The sequence below is a fragment of the Saccopteryx leptura genome, chromosome 4 (assembly GCF_036850995.1).
Source record: "Saccopteryx leptura isolate mSacLep1 chromosome 4, mSacLep1_pri_phased_curated, whole genome shotgun sequence".
NCBI lineage: Eukaryota > Metazoa > Chordata > Mammalia > Chiroptera > Emballonuridae > Saccopteryx > Saccopteryx leptura.
The window spans coordinates 14,179,241-14,198,972 of NC_089506.1; the positions used below are offsets into that span (position 1 = coordinate 14,179,241).

The 19,732-nt window shown below is 43.6% G+C and overlaps 1 long non-coding RNA gene across 1 annotated transcript in view; it reads left to right on the forward strand.

The window, feature by feature from the left end:
- The window catches only part of LOC136404045 (uncharacterized), a 58,478-nt gene that overhangs the window by 14,440 nt on the left and 24,306 nt on the right, over window positions 1–19,732 (forward strand). The window contains exon 2 of the long non-coding RNA XR_010751220.1: window positions 11,077–11,173. This is a non-coding gene — a long non-coding RNA (uncharacterized lncRNA). The remainder of the gene's footprint in view (window positions 1–11,076; window positions 11,174–19,732) is intronic.

A 19,732-nucleotide genomic window follows, 5' to 3' on the forward strand; every position in this document is an offset into this window, starting at 1 on the left:
AGAGCTAGTAGAAGAAAGGAAATAATAAAGATCAGAGCAGAAATAAATGACATAGAGGCTAAAGAAACAATACAGAGGATCAATGAAACCAGGAGCTGGTTCTTTGAAAAGGTAAACAAGATCGATGAACCTTTAACAAGACTCACCAAGAAAAAAAGAGAGAGGACTCAAATAAATAAAATTAGAAACGAGAGTGGAGAAATAACAACTGACACAACAGAAATACAAAATATTGTAAGAAAATACTATGAAGAACCGTACGCCAAAAAACTAGACAACCTAGATGAAATGGACAAATTCCTTGAATCATATAATCTTCCAAAAATCAATCTGGAAGAATCAGAAAACCTAAACAGACCAATTACAACAAATGAGATTGAAACAGCTATCAAAAAACTCCCAAAAAAGAAAAGTCCTGGGCCTGATGGCTTCACAAGTGAATTCTACCAAATATTCAAAGAAGAACTAACTCCTATCCTTCTCAAGCTATTTCAAAAAATTCAAGAGGAAGGAAGACTTCCAAACTCCTTTTATGAGGCGAGCATAATTCTGATTCCAAAACCAGGCAAAGACAACACAAAAAAAGAAAATTATAGGCCAATATCCCTGATGAACTTAGATGCAAAAATCCTCAATAAAATATTAGCAAACCGGATCCAGCAACATATGGAAAAAATCATACACCATAATCAAGTAGGATTTATTCTTGGGAGGCAAGGCTGGTACAATATTCGCAAATCAATCAATGTGATTCATCACATAAACAAAAGAAAGGAGAAAAATCACATGATAATTTCAATAGATGCAGAAAAAGCATTTGATAAAGTCCAGCACCCATTCATGATCAAAACTCTCAGCAAAGTGGGAATACAGGGAACATACCTAAACATGATAAAGGCCATCTTTGACAAACCCACAGCCAACATCATACTTAATGGGCAAAAATTAAATGCAATCCCCTTAAGATCAGGAACAAGGCAGGGGTGTCCCCTTTCACCACTCTTATTCAACATAGTTCTGGAAGTCCTCGCCACAGCAATCAGACAAGAAAAAGAAATAAAAGGCATCCAAATTGGAAAAGAAGAAGTAAAACTATCATTATTTGCAGATGACATGATATTGTATATAGAAAACCCTAAAGTCTCAGTCAAAAAACTACTAGACCTGATAAAAGAATTTGGCAAGGTGGCAGGATATAAAATCAATACTCAGAAATCAGAGGCATTTTTATACACTAATAATGAACTGTCAGAAAGAGAAATCAGGGAATCAATCCCCTTTACCATTGCAACCAAAAAAATAAAGTACCTAGGAATAAATCTAACCAAGGAGATTAAAGACTTGTACTCGGAAAATTATAAAACATTGATAAAAGAAATCAGGGAAGATACAAATAAGTGGAGGCATATACCGTGCTCATGGTTAGGAAGAATAAACATCATTAAAATGTCTATATTACCCAAAGCAATTTATAAATTCAATGCAATACCAATTAAAATACCAATGACTTACTTCAAAGACATAGAACACAGGCCCTGGCCGGTTGGCTCAGCGGTAGAGCGTCGGCCTAGCGTGCGGAGGACCCGGGTTCGATTCCTGGCCAGGGCACACAGGAGAAGCGCCCATTTGCTTCTCCACCCCTCCGCCGCACTTTCCTCTCTGTCTCTCTCTTCCCCTCCCGCAGCCAAGGCTCCACTGGAGCAAAGATGGCCCGGGCGCTGGGGATGGCTCTGTGGCCTCTGCCTCAGGCGCTAGAGTGGCTCTGGTCGCAATATGGCGACGCCCAGGATGGGCAGAGCATCGCCCCCTGGTGGGCAGAGCGTCGCCCCATGGTGGGCGTGCCGAGTGGATCCCGGTCGGGCGCATGCGGGAGTCTGTCTGACTGTCTCTTCCCGTTTCCAGCTTCAGAAAAAATGAAAAGAAAAAAAAAAAAAAAAGACATAGAACACATATTCCAAAAATTTATATGGAACCAAAAAAGAACACGAATAGCCTCAGCAATCCTGAAAAGGAAGAAAAAAGCGGGAGGTATCACACTTCCAGATATCAAGTTATATTATAAGGCCATTGTACTCAAAACAGCATGGTACTGGCATAAGAACAGGCACATAGATCAATGGAACAGAACAGAGAACTCAGAAATAAACCCACAGCTCTATGGACAACTGATATTTGACAAAGGAGGTAAGACAATACAATGGAGTAAAGACAGCCTCTTCAACAAATGGTGTTGGGAAAACTGGACAGCTACCTGCAAAAAAATGAAACTAGACCACCAACTTACACCACTCACAAAAATAAACTCAAAATGGATAAAAGACTTGAATGTAAGCCGTGAAACCATAAGCATCTTAGAAGAAAACATAGGCAGTAAGCTCTCTGACATCTCTCGCAGCAATATATTTGCTGATTTGTCTCCACAGGCAAGTGAAATAAAAGACAGGATAAACAAATGGGACTTTATCAAACTAAAAAGCTTCTGCACAGCTAAAGACAATAAGAACAGAATAAAAAGACAAACTACAAAATGGGAGAATATATTTGACATAGCGTCTGATAAGGGGTTAATAACCAAAATTTATAATGAACTTGTAAAACTTAATACCAGGAAGACAAACAATCCAATCCAAAAATGGGCAAAAGAAGTGAATAGACACTTCTCCAAAGAGGACACACAGATGGCCAATAGGCATATGAAAAAATGTTCAACATCACTAATGATTAGAGAAATGCAAATTAAAACCACAATGAGATATCACCTCACACCAGTCAGAATGGCGCTCATCAATAAAACAACACAGAATAAGTGCTGGCGAGGATGTGGAGAAAAGGGAACCCTCCTGCACTGCTGGTGGGAATGCAGGCTGGTGCAGCCACTGTGGAAAACAGTATGGAGATTCCTCAAGAAATTAAAAATCGAACTGCCTTTTGACCCAGCTATACCACTGTTAGGAATATACCCCAAGAACACCATAGCACTGTTTGAAAAGAAGAAATGCACCCCCATGTTTATGGCAGCATTGTTCACAATAGCAAAGATTTGGAAACAGCCCAAGTGTCCATCAGAGGACGAGTGGATTAAAAAGCTTTGGTATATATATACTATGGAATACTACTCAGCCATAAGAAATGATGACATAGGATCTTTTACAACAACATGGATGGGCCTTGATAACATTATACTGAGTGAAAGAAGTAAATCAGAAAAAACTAAGAACTATATGTTTCCATACATAGATGGGACATAAAGATGAGACTCAGAGACATGAACAACAGTGTTGGGGTTACAGGGTGGGGGGAGGAGAGGGAGGGGGTTGGGGGAGGGGAGGGGCACAAAGATCATGGCTTTTCAGCATTTGCCATATTCCCCCCTTAATCTATAGACAGACAGCAAATATTTACGTATGGTGTTCCCACTATAAAGACTGCTGTCTTAGGGACAAGTGCTGATAAACTATTTCAGCAGTTCCTCCTTCTTCAAAGACTTATATGTAAACATAGAGCTCCATGTTTCACAGGACATACTCAAGCTCACTCCATGCTCCCTGGTGCTTTAGCACAAGGGAATGCCCCCCCCCCTTTTTTTTTAGTATTTTTTCTTTTATTTATTTATTTTTTGTATATTTCTGAGGATGGGGATGGGGAGGCAGTCAGACAGACTCCTGCATGCGCCTGACTGGGATCCACCTGGCATGCCTACCGGGGGGAATGCTCTGCCCATCTGGGATATTGCTCTGTTACAACCGGAGCTATTCTAGCGACTGGGGCGGAGGCCATGGGGCCATCCTTAGGGTCCAGGGTGGATTTGCTCCGGTGGAGCCTTGGCTGCGGGCGGGAGGAGAGAGACCAAGAGGAAGGAGAGGGGGAGGAGTGGAGAGGTAGATGGGCGCTTCTCCTGTGTGCTCTGGCCGGGAATCGAACCCGGGAATCCTGCACACCAGGCCAATGACTCCGACGGGTCTACCATATCGTGCTTTTTACTTAAAAAAAAAAAAAATTTACATTTCTTTTGAATGCTGATGAACAGGAGACACCAAATCTTTTTCGCCTGCAAACTACTACCTTCTTTATTAGATCTAGCTAATAACACTGTTCTGTCTTTTTTCCAAATAGCTCCAGATATATGGAAAAGATTTATATAGGCGGAAGGGGATCCTCAAACCCCTCAGCGAGATCTTCTGAGAATGGCTTTTAAGATACCTACAGGCAGAAAAAGCCCAATAGATATCAGGGGAACTACCAGCTTTTAGGATACACCCTTAAAGGCTCCAACACCCCAAAGGGGTCTCATAGGATGCCATCAAGGTCCTGCTTCAATAGTGGAAAGGAAGGTCATTAAGCTAAAGCCTGCCAGGCTTACACGCCTCTGCTGTGAGGAAACAGGGACACTGGAAGGTGGGCTTCCCCCTTGCTCCTCTAAGGGAGGCTTCAGTCTCTTCCAGCCCTGCTCCAGCCACCTATGACCTAACCTTGCCCAGAAAGCTGAGGTTTGCCACTGAAGGCTGAAGGTGCCCAGGGCCATTGGCCCCATCTACGACACTGTGGACGAGCCTAGGGTATTTCTTCCAAGAAGCAGGTAAACTGATCTCATTCGCACAAGGGCCACTTAACTATGTTTTGCCTGAATAGTCAGGTTTTTTATTCTTCCCTCAAAGATCTCTGTTGTGGGTGTTGATAGTCCTATTTTCTGCTGCTTTGCTTAATATATAGTGTTTTCTTTATCCCTCCTACCTCACTGCCCCACTCATATTTCAGGCTGGGACCTACTCTTAATTTAGAGCTCTCTTTCCTCCTTTTGGCAACTTGTATTATGAATTTACCTCTGCCACCCAGCTTAGTGTATCCCAAGGTTCTCTTTACCAGGCCACAGTCACAGAGCTCCAGGGAAAAGCAACCTGGTCTCAACTCTCCAGGCAGAGGAGAACGGAAGCTCCATATCCACGCATGCTGCAAATGGCTTTTTCCAGTCTACCTGAATCATTACCAGCTAGAAGCAGCGGTCATTGGGACTTGGACATGAGCTGCAAAGTACAGAATGGTGACAACAATTCCAGTGCCATGCGGACTTTTCCTGTGGGGAACTTTCCTGGACTCCTGCTCCCTGTGACAGCTCCTAACAGACTGAACTGTGGTTGGGTTGCATTTTTCAGGGATTTGGCATGGTGATGGGGCCAACTTGGACTTGGGGAACATGTTAAGGACACTACTCATTCATGGATTCTTGCTGTATTGGCCAAGAGTTTGCTTAAAGGCTTTTAATCACTGTAAAAAAAAATAGAGGACTGGATGAAGAAGATGGGGCACATATACACCATGGTATACTATTCAGCTAGGAGAAATGGTGACATCGGATCACTTATAGCGGAATGGTGGAGTCTTGGTAGCATTGTGCGGGGGGGTGAAATAAGCGAATCAGAAAAAAACAGGAACTGCAGGATTCCATACATTGGTGGGACATAAAAGCGAGACTAAGAGGCATGAACAGGAGTGTGGTGGCTATGGGGGGTGGGGGGAGGGAAGGAGGGAGAGGGGAGGGGGAGGGGTACAGAGAGAACTGGATGGAGGGTGGCGGAGGATGATCTCTCTTCGGGTGATGGGTATGCAACAGAACTAAATGACAAGATAACCTGGAAATGTTTTCTTTGAATGTATGTACCCTGATTTATTGATGTCACCCCATTAAAATAAAAATTTATTTATAAAAAAAAAAATAAATAAATAACAGACCGGCAGATAAAGAAACAAATGCTATGAGTTGTTTAGAGAGATGAGTGGTAGATAAAAATGGTACTGAGTTTCTACCATTTTAACTATATTCTAAATATTCTTGCACCAGTTATCAACTTTAAGAATATATATATTGCCCTGGCCGTTTGGCTCAGTGGTAGAGCGTTGGCCTGGTGTGCAGAGGTCCTGGGTTCGATTCCCGGCCAGGGCACACAGGAGACGCGCCATCTGCTTCTCCACCCCTCCCCCTCTCCTTCCTCTCTGTCTCTCTCTTCCCCTCCCGCAGCCGAGGCTCCACGGGAGCAAAGATGGCCCGGGAGCTGGGGATGGCTCCCTGGCCACTGCCCCAGGCGCTAGAGTGGCTCTGGTCGCAACAGAGTGACGCCCCGGAGGGGCAGAGCGTCGCCCCCTGGTGGGCGTGCCCGGTGGATCCCGGTCGGGCGCATGCGGGAGTCTGACTGTCTCTCCCCGTTTCCAGCTTCAGAAAGATACAAATATATATATATTTAACTTTGGAGGTTGTATGAAGGTAGTCCATAAACAAAAGGTGACTGGTAATTGCATAAGCAGCTGTCGGTTCTGTGACAGTTTCCACTGGAGGGGGAAATGGAATCACACAAGATGCAAGGAGCCCATGCAGTCTGAGAGGAACAAGAGGAAGAAGGTCCGCTCATGAATTCAGGAAGTAGCTGCTGAGTCTCTATATAGCACCAGCTCCATAGGGGGCACCGGGCCAACAAGACTGACCTGACCCCTCATCTCGGGGAGCTTGCTGTCAGCGCAGGGGAGGAGAGATACGTAAACAAACAAGTCAATGGATCAACAGTCAACAGTTTCAGATAATGAGGACTATCATGAAGATAATAAAGGATGCCATGTGATAAGAGAGAAATTGGAGGCTTCTTTGCAAAGACCACTTGCGCTGAGACTGCGGTGAATGGAAAAGCCCTGAGAACATCTGGAAGAAGAATGTCCCAGGCAGAAGAGACCCGTCCGGTCCCTCAGATCAGAGGGAAGTTCAGAGAGGAACCAAGAGGAGGCTGGTGTGGGCTGAGCACAGTCAGAGGACGTGATTCCTGTGAAGAGGCTGGAGAGAGAGAGAGAGAGAGCTGGATGGATTACAGTGAAGTCCGTTTGCAACGTGGAGACTCACTAGGAGTCGGGCAGTGACGGAAGAGGCTGAGCCTTGGGCCGCAGAGGTCGCGGTATAGAGCTGAACTTATCCGGAAAGCCATGGAGAATGGCACTCAGAGGTTTTAGGCAGGAGCATGTCGTGATACACCCGACTTTGAGCAGACTTTTCATTTCGGTGACCACAGTGAGCAGAGTGGGCCGGAGGGTCACCGTTTTGGTGAGAGAGTCGTCCAAGGGGATTGCCTCTCAAATAAAAAGTTCCCCGCGATCGCCCGTGGAGCTGAGGTCCCTGCCTGCCTCATTGTGGGATCATTTATGTGCAGCCCTGGCCTCCCTTCCTCAGTTCTTTGTGGACTGGAGGTAGCAGCTGGTATGATCCATTTTTAAGACATCTAACAAGGCCCAATGTCTCACACATACTATGTAAGAAAGCATACTTCTTGAACGAATGATACATACGTGTTATAAGATCATTTTGGCTCTGGGGTGAGGTTTGGTGGCTCTGCCTTTTCTTCCCTCCGTCCTTCGTTCCCAGGTCCTCTGGCGTTTCCCCTACGCCGCGGTGCGGCGTGTCTGCCTGCCCCATATCCACCTGCCTCTCCGGACAGGCGAGTAAGCCTGGACATAATTCGAGTTGGGAAGCTGGTGAATTCACCTTCCATTGCCACCAATCCTTCAGAGCCTTTGGACTCTGCAGGTCACCGGCTCGGTGGCTTAGTGCCGTCCTCTGCACACCCTCTCATCCCTGCCAGTACAATGTCCTGCACGCCGGGCCAGCAGTGAGATGGGACGGGGAGAGAGTGGCACGAAGCACTCAGACAGCTTAACTTGAGTTACCCTACTGCGTTCAGTGCTGATGAGACTAAGTCCCTCCACAGGGCATTTGCATGTTTACAATATGCGAGGCACGGTATTCAGAAATTTAAAAAGAGCACTGGGCTAGATTAAGAATGATGTTGTCTGCTTCTTTCAGTAATGTGGATCATCTAAATAACAATAAACCCCTTATCAAGTGCCTATATGTGCCAGGCAATGTGCTGGGCACCAAGGAGATAAAAAGAATAGGTAGTCGGTCTTATAAGGCTATTTGACTCATTCAGGGAGTCAGATAAGAGAATAGACGATTGTAATGCCCAATCCTCATTTCATTGTGGAATTTATCACAATTTGCAACCCACCATCCTAGCGGCTTTAACTCATAATGAAAAGAGTATGTTATTGTAGTGTAACTTAGAAGGACAGTATTTTTTGGAACATATGCCAGATTTTTTTTTTTTAAAAAAAGCAGATATATTGCTTCTTAAAAGAAAAGAACATGTTAAATGCATTGGAATTAAGTGATATCACACATTAGTTTAGAAATACTAGTGCTATTGCATAAAATTATTAAAATTATTCCGTTTTCAGGTTTCTTATCTTATCAGGCTCCTTAAATTCATTTATCTCCTTCCTCTTGCTTAGGATTGAGACTCCAATCAGTTTTAATGGTGTTTTTGTGATTGCTAAGCAGGAGAGGAGCCCACAGGAAATGTGATTGGGGTTTGCACCTTGGTGTGTGTGTGTGGGGGGGGGGGAGGGTATTGTGTCCTCTCCAAAACAAAAAAAGATCGGCTTGCTAATTTTTAGATTTTTAGTTAACAATCAGAAGTTATGATTTTGAATGAAATGTGACTTCTTCATTATAGGACTTTAATTTTCTTCCCACGTTAGTATTACTTAGGTCCGCAAGCCACAATACTGGGTTCTTTGTTTAATTTTTCAGCTGTGAAATGAAGCATAAAAAAGAAGACAAAGGTCCCCACCGGAACCCAGATCCCAGATTATCATTTACAAAGACTTAACCACACACTTCACAGGTTTTGTATCTTATTTATTTTGCGCCGCCAGATAAGGCGAGGCCTGCAGTGGCTAACACTTGCGTTATGGCTAATTTTAACCCCCCGTATCAATAAGCAGATGCCTTTTCAAAGTTATAAAAAGTATGCCATTATTATCAACTGGAGAGAATGAGGTCATTGTTCTCATAATACTATAAAAAGCCAGGAGGGTGAAAACATAACTCAGGGGGACAAAAATCTAATGCAGCCAATGAACTAACTACCTGTGCGGCCAAGAACATACACACGTTTGAAACCGTCACTCTCCGCTCTCACTCGATGGGTTTCACCAGATGAAGGTCTAAGGATTTGGGAGGCAGGGGCACGCAAGGAACTACTGAACAATTCACCAAAAGAAAGCAACTCGATGAGAGCAAATCAACTAGCCTGGTGGTCTGCCATGAGAACAGGCGGTAAAGATTAACAGAAGCTGGCACACAGCAGCAGAAGTCAGAGCGGTGCTTTAGGATACGCCTTCACTGTGTCCCGCCCGGCCCTTGTTCTTACAACCTTCTTATCTCCCAACGTGCATGCTTAGTTTAGACATTACCTTGGGCATCTTTCTGTCCTGTATTTTCCTGCCTTTGATGTGGCTGCCAAGGTGGAATAATTTAGAGTTGCCTTTAACACTAAAAGAGAATAGTTCCCATAAGTTTAATCATCAACCTCCAACTCAGCTGAGTGCACCATGAGAGACCAGTAACAATGGCACACTGGCCTTTTGTTCCCTGCACGGGAACGAGAAAGGGCGGCAGCCCCACGTGACTCCACCGTGGCTGTTCTTTCTTCCCGTGGTCCTGGCCCCCGTCCCTTACACTCCCCCCTTCACCAAGGCCCACGAATTAGCCTAACTAACTACAGTATGTTGGAAATAATCCCTCTTTGCTGAAGCGCCACATACAAATCTGGGGCCTAAAATCATCAGCTTAGCTATCTTCTATCTCCCGTGGGGCCCAGTAAAACAATAAAACTCTGAGGGGCTAGGGACATATATGTATATAGGCTTTGAGGGGTATTACGTTCTGAACTGGGAATATTGGAAATTGCACAGTACCATTTCCAAAAGCATCCTTACTAATGGAATTATTCACTCACTCAGGAAATTGTTTAGCATCCTCCTACCTAAACTTCTAGAAGTTTCCTACCACCTCAAACATTTCATATTTGTCTGTAGTCTCCTCTAGTATAATCTCTGGTTCCAGTCTCCAAGAACCCTGGCTAAGCCACAGCACAACCGGATTTTAAATTCTGCCCCTGATTTTTTTTTATCACATACCCTCACGCAAAAATTCTAGCTAGTCTTAGATAGACGTAGCTTTTTGTTTCTCTTGTGCACGGTGCTGAGCTTTTCGTTTCACTGATGAAACTGTTTTGCTCTCAAGTACAAACTGTCCACACACTGGCTGTGAATGACGGGATCCAACCAGGCTTTTTGCCATGTGTCTCCTTGAACTCTCACCCAGGAAACGCAGATCACGCTCCCGACAGATTGCCAAGGGAAATTCCAGAAGGCTTAGAAAGTTTCGAAAATGTAGTCAAAACCCATGAGAAGGTTTTGATGTTTTCTCATCCCTGCCCTGGTTTCTGTAGTTACCAGCCAGTTGGCATTATAAGTTACTGTAACTGTTACCAGCGGGTGGCTGGGCGAAGTTGGTGTTGGGTGAGTACCAGTCTGGAGACTAAATGGGCCAATGTTCCCAGCCTCACAGCAAACAAAGCAAGTTCAGTGTTAACCGGGAAGCCAGAGGAGAGTGCTCGTTCCAAGTCAAATTTCATTCTGTTTCTAACTCAATTAATGCGATTGTTAGCAACAGCGCTTAAAATAATCTTACATTGGAAATGAGTTTGTTAAATAGGACTGCCTTTCTTGGGTGCAACTGGGCGCTCACGCACAAATATCGCACTCAGTGTACGTTCGGTTTTGTGGGGACGGTGAACCTGATTCGAGGGCACCATTTCATTTCCTTCCTGTTTCATCCCCCAAGTACACAGTGGAGGTGACAACAGACTGCATTAGCCTGCTTTGTGTAAACGGTGACTGCTCTGTTTTAATGCGGTTAGTTCTAATTGGTTGTTTTTTAATTCTTTTAAAAGGTGAGAGTCAGTTTGTTTTATTTCTTATACTCCCTTCTTTCTCCATTCCAAAACCCTTAGTTCTAATCTGTATGACAAATTATATTTCATGTTAAATATATTTTTTTTTATTTTGATGGCTGGCTAGAAATCTCAACTAAAAAAATACAGATTCCTGCCATGGCTACTGTTCCCTGCCTTTCTAATTTTGATAAATGTACATTTCTTAATGGGAATTTCAGCTGGTTGTTTACTTCAATTTCAGAATTCCAGGACTGCCTGAACGGAAGCAGGACCCGAGTTCGGAGAAACTTATATCCAACAAGGTCACATGAGAAGAAGCCTCATGCCGGTGCAGCACAGTGGGTATTAAACTATAAAGTTGACATTCACTTTAAAAGTCAAAATAGTACTTCCTATTAGCGAAGGGTTAAATAACTGCTAACTAACCCAGACTCTGAGTAATGCCAAGATGACCTGCACTCACCTGGTGAGTCACACAGACACAAAGAGAGTTCAGAATGTGCCTGGTCAGAGGGGACTTTACATCCGACTGTGCAAGTTGTGTTTACACAACTTTCATTTCTTCTAGAAACAACATCATAGTGTGAACATCTCAGTCCAAGAAGCCAGGTGGGGAGGGATGGTCACATTTCTCTCTTTTTCAAGACAACTTCCTTCAAGTTGATTTTAACATTGGACTGGCATGAGTGAAAATCTTACTTATTACTAGAGCTTTTCCCTTAAGGCACATCCCCGCAGTGCGAAGGTCCTGCTGTCTCTCTGGGCCCAGAAGTACCGAGGCGAGGCTCCAGTCTTGAGTACAGACGCCATCCATTCATTATCTAGCCTCGTTGTATTCCTCTCAGGCCTGGGGACTCAACGGCCTGTTGCCAACATTGGCTCCGCTGTCCCTGGTGCAGCTAAGGTATCTATGTCTCAACCAGGCATCCTCTCTAGGGACAGCTCACCTCCGACCCTCTGAGGTCCCACCTAGTCCACAGGCTCCTCACAAGACAAACACCACCCCCTCCACTTTATATGTTGGGAAGTCTCTCCCTCTGGAGGCTTTCTGAGGCCAAGGTCTTGCTTTCCTCCCTTCAGGGCAATTTATGTAAGCCCCTATGAAAGACAGGAAATGCTGCTAACATTTTCCAGGAAGTCAGAGGAGTGCAGTAGAGTAGAAATAGAAACCCTCTACTTTCTACAGAGCAACACCTTAAAATCTCAGGAAAAGGGGATCCATGTTGGGGTGAGAGACACGAAGAAAAAGAAAAACAGAGAGAGCACAGACACATTGATATTTCGATAAATTACCTCACTGCGGCCCTGGCCGGTAGGCTCAGCGGTAGAGCGTCGGCCTGGCGTGCGGGGACCAGGGTTCGATTCCCGGCCAGGGCACATAGGAGAAGCACCCATCTGCTTCTCCACCCCTCCCCCTCTCCTTCCTCTCTGTCTCTCTCTTCCCCTCCTGCAGCCAAGGCTCCATTGGAGCAAAGATGGCCCGGGCGCTGGGGATAGCTCCTTGGCCTCTGCCCCAGGCGCTAGAGTGGCTCTGGTCGCGGCAGAGCGACGCCCCGGAGGGGCAGAGCATCGCCCCCTGGTGGGCAGAGCGTCGCCCCCTGGTGGGCGTGCTGGGTGGATCCCGGTCGGGCGCATGTGGGAGTCTGTCTGACTGTCTGTCCCTGTTTCCAGCTTCAGAAAAATACAAAAAAAAAAAAAAAAATTACCTCACTGCTAGTTAAGATCTTGACTGTTCGCTAAGCGCCATCTTTTTATTTGTACCGTCACCTGTTGGAATATTTTTTATGTTGACCCCTCTCTCTAAAGCCTGCTTAGTGGAAGAGGGAAAAGCTCCGGGTCTGTGGCAACATTCGGAGTCAGGGCACCTGTCTCATCACCAGGAGGGTGTTGCACTGTTTCAGATAACTGCCAACAAGTATTGCTCCTGAAACAGTCCAGAGAAGCCCGTTGTCTTGGGCAGTGATGGCACCATTTGTCAGATCTAAATCAGCTGTTCATTCGAGATAGGTCAGAATGTTCTGCTATAAATATAAAATACTAAAGACAAACAAAGTTCTTTGAGGGTAAAATCTAGAGCAGAAACATGCTGGTTTGGGGAAAATAACACAGTCCCAGCGAAGTTCTGTAGCTCAGAACTTTGGAAAATCATGCACGTTTGGTGGTGGACCTGTAAAAACAGATGGACAAGCACGCCGGGAAGGACAGTGCCTGTCCTCGAGCCAGGCGCCAGGAAAGGCAGGCGGTTTTCTATTTTAACCAGCAGACTCAAAGAAAAGAGACGACATAAATAATTAATGGAAAATGTTGTTTTTCTAGTTTTTCTGATTTACTGAGGAACTGTACTGGATACTATTTTAATTAAGATATTCATTCAGTTGATAGAAGAAAAAACACAAATAATCTCAGCCTAAACAAATTAAGGGCTTATATATTTTTTTCTATCAAACATAGTAGGTAGGCAAATCCATACTTATATGAAGGCCCCATTGTATTCTCACCGTTCCGGCTCCTCCAGCTTTGTGCTTTGTATATAGCCTCATATTTGGCTCCTGTATGATGGGGCCATAAGCTCAGCTGTTATATTCACTATCTAGCTAAAAAGAGGAAGAAAGCAGGAAGGACAATGAGGCACAGATCCATGTTTCATGAACCCCATGCAGTAACATCTGCTCTTGCTTCATTGACCCAACTGGCTGCAATCGATGCTGGGAAATGTAGTTTTTCCTTGGCCATGTTTTCACCTCAAATGCAACAGGGGTTCTCTTAATAAGAAAGGAGGTTGGTCGTTGGGTAGAATACTTGGACTGACCACCATAGTCCCCAGGCAGGGAAGAGCCTCATGAACAGATCATGAACTTGGAAGTTGGGCCTCATTTCTGCTTTGACTCTGAACATCTGGAAAGTTTCCCAGATATGAAATGAAGAAGATTCTTTTTCTAATTCTAGGAGGATGGGTTTCTTTGAGGAATCACTTAAATGTGTCCATAACCTTACTAACATTTTCTTCAAATAAAAGGTAGCCATAAAACATAAGCCCCCTGCCTGACCAGGCAGTGGCACAGTGGATAGAGTGTAAGGCTGGGATGCGGAAGACCCAGGTTCGAGATCCCGAGGTCTCTAGCTAGAGAGCGGGCTCATCTGGTTTGAGCAAAGCTCACCAGCTTGGACCCAAAGTCCCTGGCTTGAGCAAGGGGTTACTCGCTCTGCTGTAGCCCCACGGTCAAGGCGCATATAAGAAAGCAATCAATGAACTGCTATGGTGCCACATGAAGAGTTGATGCTTCTCGTCTCTTTCCCTTCCTGTCTGTCTTTCCCTATTTGTCCCTCTCTCTGTTCCTGTCATAAAAAAAAAAAAGAAACAGAAAACATAAATCCCTCTGTCTCTTCCTTTATGTTTATAACCCTCTGGGGAATAAAGTTGAAAAACTTTACTGAGAGAGTAAGATTTCAATAAACTGTATTGTACATTAGAAATAAAATAGGTCTAACAATCAGCCATTGTAATAGTTTACACAGCTGACAAAGCAGCATATTTTCAAACTTGTTAGGCCATTATACACTCTAAACATCTGCCTTTATCTGCCTTCATGTAAGGAAAACATAGTTGTTGTTATAGAGTGTTTGCAGTTTGAGATCTGATGCAAATGGATATCAGAGAGACGTTGGGTTCCCAGCTTCGGGGATGCAACACATGCGCTGTCTTCAGGAGATGAAAGGTACACACAGCCGAGCACATCACTGCCTGCCCTCGGGCTCCCCTAGAATGCACTTCACTCTCTGCTTCCTGCTTCTCCTCTGTCCGGGACCCACTATGGGCTTCTTGAGTCTCTGTCCCAACTCATTGGAAATAATTGGAAGCCACAACCACTCTTTTAGTGTTACACTTCAAACTGTTTGTCTCTGATCCCATTTGGACTTTGATCACAATAACTGTGCCTCTAATGAGACCAGACTGCTGGCAGCATCAGAAAACCCTGCCCAGCAAGTTTCGGAGGTCAGCATCGTTAGAGGCTGTGCTGACGGCTCACGGAGAACCACACGGGCCCAGCTCTGCTTTCCCAGTGGCCTTCTGCTGTGAATTATCACCACCTTTCAAAGGTTTTGGCTCATGATTGCTGCCCGGTGAATCCTGGGACTAGGTCTTTTTGGAAAGGTTTAAGAATCCACTTTGCTGAGGTGATGCTGTTGGTTGGAAGGAGTACACTGTTGTCCTTTTTGTTGAACCTGTGCTACTCAAGGACTTATTTTTCTAAGCAATTCCATGAACCTCAAGGAAAGAAGCCTGGTTCATTCATTTAAACTTTCCAAGCATCCGTTCTGTCCGCACCACCGTGTTAGGGCTTGAGAAAATGAGGTTAAGGACATTGGTCATTCTCTTTCTTTAGTTTCTATCCATATCCAGTTTAGTGATTACCAGACTCTTAGGCACATTTCAGGGACTCAAAGAAAATAATTTCCCAGATAGAAAGTTAACGCAGCAAACCAAAACAGCAATGAGATAGCATCTCATACCTGTCAGAATGGCTGTCATAAAAAAGACAACAGGATGTAGAGAAAAGGGAACCTTCGTGTACTGTTGATAAGAATGTAAATTGGTGCAGCCACCATGGAAAACAGTATGGAGGTTCCTTGAAAAATTAAAACTAGACCTACTATTTGGTCCAGCAATCCCACTTTGGGGTAAATATCCATAGGAAATAAAAACAGAAGAGATGTCTGCACTTCCATGTTCCTTGCAGTATTATTCACCACAGCCAAGAAAGGAAACCACCTGAGCATCTGTCAGTGGATGAATGGATAAAAAAGATGTTTTGTACATACATATATATTAATATTATTCAGTCAGGAGGAAGAAGGGCAGCCTACTGTTTGCATTAACATGAATGGACATCGAGGGCGTTATGCTGAGTGAGATAAGTCAGACAAAGACAAACACTGTACGATTTCATTTACATGTGGAACTTCAAAAAGCCAAACTTGTAGAAACAGAGAGTAAGATTGTGTTTTCCAATGGCTGGGCGTTGGAGGAAAAGAGGAGAGGCTGGTTAGAGTCTAAACTTCCAGTTATGAGATGAGTAAGTTCTGGGGAGCTAATGTACAGCATGATGCCTGTCACTAATGATACTGTGTTATAGCATTGGAAGTTGCTGAACTAATAGATCTTAAATGTTTTCACCACAAAAAAGAATTGGTAGTTATGTGATGTGGGGGAAATGTTAGCTAATGCTAAGGCAGTAATTATTCAGCAGTATATAAGTAGATTAGGTCAACAAGTTCTACACATTAAACTTACATAATGTTTATGTGAATATATAATATATGTGAATTTATATCTCAATAAAATGGAAAAAAGAAAGTTAATTCAACTACCAAAAGCAATTAGAATATATCTTTTGAATCAATGAAATGACGCATAGCCTATACAGACCAATGTTTCCATATAATCTTTAAATGGGGTAATGTCAGGCACTTTACAAACATAATCATACTTCAGAAGTGAATTCTGTTTACTTATACATTAACAAAACATGAGCCCTGTGAAACTTTTTCAACATATTCATGCTCTTCTGAGAATAATGAGTACGTGCAACTTAACAGGAACACTGAGTCCGTGAGCCAATCCTACAATGCAAGGGTCCGACAGTACAAATCAGGATGACATAGATTTTACAAACGAGAGCAGTGGGAGGGTTTAAGTAACCATTCAAGTGCTATGAAAAATGTCTCGCCCCTCCAGATCACAGCTTCCTCTTTCCTTATTTAATCGCCTCACAAAGCCATGAAGCCCAGACAATACTCTAAATGCCGGCGACCAGAACTGACACTCAGAAGAAAAACAGAGCATAACTGTGGACTCTTGAAATGTTCACAGTCTTAAGACTTGCAGGCAGCCGTTTCCTCTTGCAAGAGGCTCTGGACCTTTCCTTTGCCGCTTGTACTGCTGAGGAATGGTGGTTACGGCGGTGACTGCTGGGCGGGCAGGTGCCCCTGGCCTCCATGAGACTATTCTTGCCCCACGTCCAGGCCATCTGGGAGCTGATGGCTGCAGTCAGTCCTGCAGTTCTGGGGATTCGAGGATCTTTTCACTTGAGTCGTGCTGGTTTGGAAGGACACCTGTCCTCTGAATCACAGCCCCCCAATATGGTGCCAGCTTTCTGGGTCTGATCTTATTTCTCCTTATGCGAGATACATCGGTCAATACCGGCTTTCCGTGGCTAATGGCAGTACCCGGTTTACATGCCGGTGTCACCCGTCTCTCCCAGGATTGTCATATAGATTTTTTGGGGGGAGGGACCATTAAAAGCAGCATAAATTTACTTTTCATCTTTTTTTAACCAAAACAGTATAGTAGGCTTTAAAATTATATTAAGTTGGTACCTTCCCTCATTTTCATATTTCAATCGTACTTTCTAATAGCACTTCTGACTTGATTTATGTTGGGGATAAATAAAAGGGAAAAAAGAGAGATCCAGTGATTTCTTCTATAGCAGCTCTTATCAGAGAAGGGTAAGCCACAGGAAGTGCAGTTAGTTTGGGAAGCTGGCGCCTGGTGTATAGCACTGGAGACCGAATCTGGGCTCTGTGTTATCAGAGGCGCCACCCTGGGCCGGTCCCACAGATGGCCTTGGCCTCCACTTTCCTTCATCTGTTCAAGCAGGGTAATAATACGTCCTTTTGTAGAGCTGTGAGAAGTCTACAAGACGTGCACATAAACGTGTGTGTGCTTGGAGTGTTGCTAAGTATCAGTAAATGACTGCCGATGGCAACAATGAAGAATGATGATGGTAAATAAACCCATTGGAGAAATATTTTTATTCTGTTTTATATTATTTAGGTGCTCAGAAAAATGCAAAGAGAAATTATTCATCTCTTACTTAACTTGGTGGAGATAGAGCCTAAATTCAAGATTCTTAATGAGTTAACTTCAGGTAGATCAGGAGAGAAGAGGGTGGGAGAAGCAGAGAGAGGGGAGGGAGAGGAGGGGAGGGAGAGGAGGGGAAGGACAGGGCAGGCGGGAGGGGGAGGACTGATCATTCTCAGGAGAACGGTGGCTGATCAGACAGATCACACTTTTCTATTCCTCAGTTATCATTAGTGGGGGAGTCACTGGTAAGAATTTCTGGTAGGTTTGATGCCAGGTTGACAGTAGGTAAGCTGGACACATCTGTTTTATTCAGCAATGTATGTTTCGGTTAGCATCATGTCTGGCGTAGAGAGGACTCACTAAATATTGACTAAAAGAATGAACAAATACATAAATGCTATTATAAAAGTAAGTCTACGCAAAGTGTTTTCCCCACACAATTCACCCAGAGAAGGACTTACAGAGTGGTCCAACTTCTCTTTCTCCACTTATCTATCACTTACAGTATGTTGCAATAACTTTATTTTTAAACTGTTCTTGAATCTTCTGTGATAGACTGTTTGAGTCCCGGTACCATATGTCTGCCTTTCACATAGTGGGGGCCTATGGAGGTGGAGAAGGAGAAGTATGTTCTTGATAATATCTGCTCCCATCCTTCCTTCTTGTGAATGGCAGCTGTCAAAACACTCGGCCTCGCCTCCCGAATTCCCGACACGAAGCCAGCAAGATTAGAAATTCTTAACATTAGAGTGCAAGTGACCTGCATTTTTGACAGTTTTTAGTTAAGTTTTCAACAAAACTTGAAATTTTAAGAAGCTTGACCCAGGTAAGGGAGTTATGATCATAATTCAGAAATCTAGAGGAATCAGTCCTTGTTTTTCTGCAAGATGCTGATTGCCAGGATGGAGCAATCATTTTACAGGGATTATGCTTTTGTATAAAAAAAATATTTCAGAGAGAGACTGGGGTTTGCTGCCTATCTAAGTTCACAATTAATCCTGAATATTATTCAAAAGTATGATTTTAAAATTATTTGTTCCCTAAAATAAGACATAAGAAATACTTTTAAAAACAAATATGCTAGCTCTTTTGCGTGTGTGTGTGTGTGTGTGTGACAGAGAGAGAGAGAGACAGAGGGACAGATAGGAACAGAGATAAGAAGCATCAATTCTTTGTTGCGGCACCTTAGTTGTTCATTGATTGCTTTCTCACATGTGCCTTAACTGGAGGGCTACAGCAGACTGAGTGACTCCTTGCCTTAACTGGGGGGCTACAGCAGACTGAGTGACCTCGGAGTTTCGAACCTGGGTCCTCTGCATTCCAGTCCGATGCTCTATCCACTGCGCCACTGCCTGGTCAGGCAAAACCCATATGCTAAGGAGAACTATGAATATGCATCCATAAAACATAACTCATATTGATATTATTATAAATAATTGAAGTAATATAAATCAAGTAATAAAGTTTTTCCTTTACTTAAATTACATGAAATATATAGAAAGTTCTACCTTTATGTAAAGCTTTGCTAATTTATGTCAAACATTAATGTTAATATTTAATAATGTGTTAACTTCAATAATGGAAGACTATCCTGAAACCCTGTATCCTGCAATTTCTGTTCTTATATTATATCCTAAAAAGTTTTCACATATTTGTGCAGAGATTTATGCACAAAGATGTTTATCATATTGTTGCCTATAATGATGAAAGAAAAAAATGAAATGCCGATTACTAAACTACAGTTCACTTAAACACTGGCACACAGCCGTGCCAGGAAGATGATGCTGTTGAGAAATACTTAATAGTGTAGCAATGTGGGTGCATCAGTTTAAGTGTGAGACACTCACATCACAATTCTAATTTTGTGAAGAAATACATATATATTGTAAATACAAAGAGAAAAGATTTAAAAATACTCCCCAACGTATAAACATTAGTCCGGGTTAGCAGTGAAATCACAAAGAATCTGTTAATTGGGGCATAAGCTCCCCAGGAATGGAATTTGGGTGTTTTGCCCACTGTCTTGTTCAGC